Source organism: Mandrillus leucophaeus, unplaced genomic scaffold (assembly GCF_000951045.1).
Source record: "Mandrillus leucophaeus isolate KB7577 unplaced genomic scaffold, Mleu.le_1.0 Scaffold185, whole genome shotgun sequence".
In the NCBI taxonomy this organism is placed as follows: domain Eukaryota; kingdom Metazoa; phylum Chordata; class Mammalia; order Primates; family Cercopithecidae; genus Mandrillus; species Mandrillus leucophaeus.
In genome coordinates, this window is record NW_012101865.1 from 1,608,688 (window position 1) to 1,613,621 (window position 4,934).

A 4,934-nucleotide genomic window follows, 5' to 3' on the forward strand; every position below is an offset into this window, starting at 1 on the left:
TGGCGGGCACCTTGTAATCCCAGCTACTCAGGAGGCTGAGGCAGGAGAATTGCTTGAACCTGGCAGGTGAAGTTTGCAGTGAACCGAGATTGTGCCACTGTATGCCAGCCTGGGTAACACAGCGAGACTCCATCTCAAAAAAAAAAAAGTATTCTAATGCAGTTTGTAGTTAACAAAATCGAAACGATCTACTTTATAGGTATCTAGGCTGCCAGCTTTTAAACTGGTCTGCAGAGCCGTAAGGAGAAAGTTATAGTTCAAACTTTCTCTGTAAAATAGAGCCACTGGTAGGACCTGTCTTTGTTAAGGATTGAGATGATACCATTAATCCTCATGCAAGTAATCGGCTCTGCTTTGATTTTTTTTTTTTTTTTAACTTTGGGCTTCCCCCATTGGATTTAACTTGAATAAAGGAATCTACAGCCAAAAAAAAAAAAAAGTGAAACCACTGATCTAGCCTAGTCCTTGTCTCTATAAAAAGGTCTAAAGCCAGGCCGGGCGCAGTGGCTCATGCCTGTAGTCCCAACACTTTAGGAGGCCAAGGCGGGCAGATCGTGAGGTCAGGAGTTTGGGACCAGCCTGACCAACATGGTGAAACCCCGTCTCTACTAAAAATACAAAAAATTAGCTGGGCATGGTGATGGGCGCCTGTAATCCCAGCTACTCGAGAGGTTGAGGCAGGAGAATCACTTGAACCCGGGAGTTTGAGGTTGCAGTGAACCGAGATCGCACCATTGCATTCCAGCCTGGGTGACAGAGTGAGACGCCATCTCAAAAAAAAAAAAAAAAAAAGTCTAAAACCAGGAACTAACTAGCCCAAGGTCCCCACACTCCCACATACCATAGTAAAGCCATGGCCCCAGCACTTTCCTACTCTGTCACACTACCTCAGCCAGGGTGCTTGTAAAATTGCCCAACTTCTGTTGTAGTCAAGGAAACAAAGACCAGGTGAGGTTAGCCAGGTCGTCTGCAGTAGGAGAAGTGGTTTCCAGTGGACACTGGTAATGTGGAGGGAAAAGCCGCACCTGGGAAAAGGGGAAACAACAGTCCTTATTAAGTCCAGCGTGTGTTCCTTCACCAAGACCCTCCTCAGTGCACAACCAGGCCGGGGGCTTCTGGCATTTTAAACGTGGGGGCTTTGGCTTCTGCAGCCAACCAGAGGGAGGTGGCAAAGCCTAACAGGTCTCAGCCCGGTGGGACCCACCCAGGCAGTAGGGATTTGCCGAGCCTCTGCCACGTGCTCAGGGCTGGTTCAAGGCTCATACCCCGGGATTTCCCACTTTCTTTCTTTTGCTTTTCTTGCTTCTTGCTGTTTCTGCCCAGAATGTCCTTTTTTTGGGGGGTAGGGCAGAGTCTCGCTCTGTCGCCCAGGTGGGAGTGCAATAGCGTGATCTCGGCTCACTGCACCCTCCGCCTCCTGGGCTCAAGTCATCCTCCCACCTCAGCCTCCTGAGTAACTGGGACTATAGGCGTATACCACCAGGCCCAGCTAATTTTTGCATTTTTGGTAGAAGTGGGGTTTGGCCATGTTGCCCAAGCTGGTCTCAAACTCCTAAGCTCAAGCTATCCTCCCACCTTGGCCTCCCAAAATGCTGGGCTCACAGGGTGGGCCACTGCACCTAGCCTGGAATGTTATTTCTTGTCCAAATCATTTTTGGACTTATAAGTGTATTTAATATTTTATTTTATTTTATTTTATTTTATTTTTGAGACAGAGTTTCGCTCTTGTCACCCAGGCTAGAGTGCAATGGTGCGATCTCAGCTCACCGCAACCTCCGCCTCCTGGGTTCAAGTGATTCTCCTGCCTCAGCCTCCTGAGTAGCTGGGATTACAGCCACGCGCCAGCACGCACAGGTAATTTTGTATTTTAAGTAGAGACAGGGTATCTCCATGTTGGTCAGGCTGGTTTCAAACTCCTGACCTCAGGTGATACGCCTGCCTTGGCCTCCCAAAGTGCTGGTATTATAGGCATGAGCCACTGTGCCTGGCTATAGCATACATTTTAAAAGTGTTTTCTATGGCCAGGAGAATTGGAATATCAAAGTTACCCCTATGCCAACATCAAAACACGGCCACAGTCCTCCCCATTGTATATTTCTTACCCAATCATTTAAAAACAATTTTAGATGCCTTTTTTTTTTTTTTTTGAGACAGAGTCTCCCTCTGTTGCTCAGGCTGGCGTGTGCAGTGGCGTGATCTTGGCTCACTGCAACCTCTACCTCCCAGGTTCAACTGATTCTCCAGCCTCAGCCTCTCGAGTAGCTGGGATTACAGGCGTGTGCCACCATGCCCAGCTAATTTTTTTTTAGTATTTTTTAGTAGAGACAGGGTTTTACCATGTTGACCAGGCTGGTCTCAAACTCCTGACCTCAGGTGATCCACCCGCCTCAGCCTCCCAGAGTGCTAGGATTACAGGCATGAGCCACTGTGCCCAGCCTAATTTTTATATTTTTAGTAGAGACAGGATTTTGCCATGTTGGCCAGGTTGATCTGGAACTCCTGGCCTCAAGTGATCTGCCCGCCTCGGCCTCCCAAAGTGCTGGAATTATAGGCGTGAGCCACCGCGCCTGGACTAATATGATAGTTTCTAATTTTAAAAAGGCATGCTCGTTTTTAGAGAATTTGGAAAACATAAAAATCTAGAGAAAAATTATTGGCAATCCCACCATCCTAATATAATCAAAGACACCTGTCCTAGGTCAAATGTCCTACCTGGCTACACCCAACCCACCCTGAGCTCCTCTCTTCTAATATATAAAATGAGTTAGGTTTTTTCTCTATAAGTACATTCATAGCTACAAATATCAGGATCATACCAGATACACATAATATTTAATATTCTTTTTTCACTGAGCATATTATGAACTAGAATTATAGCATACTTTTTTTTTTTTTTTTTGAGACAGAGTTGTCTGTTGTCCAGGCTGGAGTGCAGTGGCATGATCTCTTGACCTCAGGTGATCCACCCGCCTTGGCCTCCCAAAGTGCTAGGATTATAGGCGTGAGCCACCATGCCCAGTCTAATTTTTGTATTTTTAGTAGAGACAGGGTTTTGCCATGCTGACCAAGTTGGTCTCAAACTCCTGACCTCAGGTGATACGCCTGCCTTGGCCTCCCAAAGTGCTGGTATTATAGGCATGAGCCACTGTGCCTGGCTATAGCATACATTTTAAAAGTGTTTTCTATGGCCAGGAGAATTGGAATATCAAAGTTACCCCTATGCCAACATCAAAACACGGCCACAGTCCTCCCCATTGTATATTTCTTACCCAGTCTTTTAAAAATAATTTTAGAAGTCTTCTTTTTTTTTTTTTTTTTTTTTTGAGACAGAGTTGTCTGTTGTCCAGGCTGGAGTGCAGTGGCATGATCTCTTGACCTCAGGTGATCCACCCGCCTTGGCCTCCCAAAGTGCTAGGATTATAGGCGTGAGCCACCATGCCCAGTCTAATTTTTGTATTTTTAGTAGAGACAGGGTTTTGCCATGCTGACCAAGTTGGTCTGGAAATCCTGGCCTCAACTGAGATGCCCACCTCGGCCTCCCAAAGTGCTGGAATTACAGGCATGAGCCACAACACCCAGCCAGATGCTTCTATTTACTTAAACTCTAACCTCTGTAGGTCAAATGGTAGTGATGGTACCCACCTTCACAGGGTTTTTGTGAGGATTAAATGAGACAAATGAAACACAGGCCCTGTCCCAGGAGAGATGATGGCATATGAGCAGGGGTCGGGGGTGGGAGCCAGGGGACACTCAGGCATGATAAAATGAGGTGACTGGTGACAGAGATGGAAGCTGTGCAGTGTAGCGATGGTCAGCAGTATCTTGCAGCCAGCTTCTCAGCCACAGACATACTTACTGTGAGACCTGGGCACATGAGTTCACCTCCTTCAGCCTCCATTTCCTCTTCTGTAAAATGGGCATGGATTCAATAACATTATACAGGTAGAGGACTTAGATCATGCCTGGCACATCACAAGGGCTCCATCAATGACAGTTTTCAGTGTTTCATCAAATCTTAGATACTTGCAATTGTAGGATGCACCACCACCTATTAAACCACCACTACATTCATTGTAAGACGTATCCGACTTCAGAGAGGTCAAAATGCAGGGAGAAAGAGTCTTAATTTTCACTACATCCAGTGTCGTTATTCAGAAGGGTCTGGGACACTGAGGTAGGGCTCCTGAGCTAGTCCAGGGACACACTCATCCGTCCCTCTGTCTGGCCTTCCCTTCGTTTTCTGAGCCTTCCACTAGGTGGCACCCGGGGCTGGGTGCCTGCTGCGGAGCCGATGCCCCGAGGTCAGTCCTGCCCCTCCGGCTCCTCCATGCTCTTTCTTCCCCTTTCCCTTTTCCTCCTCCCCATCTTTTCTCCTGGAAGTGGGAGGCTCTGATTCAGTGCTCAGAGGTTCCCTGTAGGATTGCAGAACTTGAAGAACCGCTACAGGGCTCCTGCCGTCCACTGGCCCCAGCCCATCCCAAGTGGGAATTCCTTCCTAGCAAGTCTCCAGCTCTCACTTGCATACCTTCAGTGGCGGGAAACTCACTACTTCGTGAGGATCACGTACCATCCTGGTCATGCTCTTGGGCTCTGAAGATGCTCCCCCAAGGGTCCTAGGGAACCCACTTTCTAGTCTTTCAACAGCAGGCGACTTGGGCCTTTGTCTGCTTTGTGCATTGGGGAATTCCCAAGGCCTGGCACAGGTGAGGCATTTATTTGGTGAGTGAATGATTGAGAGTCAATGAACAAACTCAGTTGTTCTGTGCATCTGTTTCATTACCTGTGAAATTGGGTTAATAATAGTATTTACCTCATAAGGCTGTGAGGATTAGATGAGACAGAACCTCTAACCAGGCTTAGTGCCATGCCTGGTACATAGTAAATCCTCAACAAATACTGTTTTTCTCTTTAATAGCTACAGATAGCGCTACTTT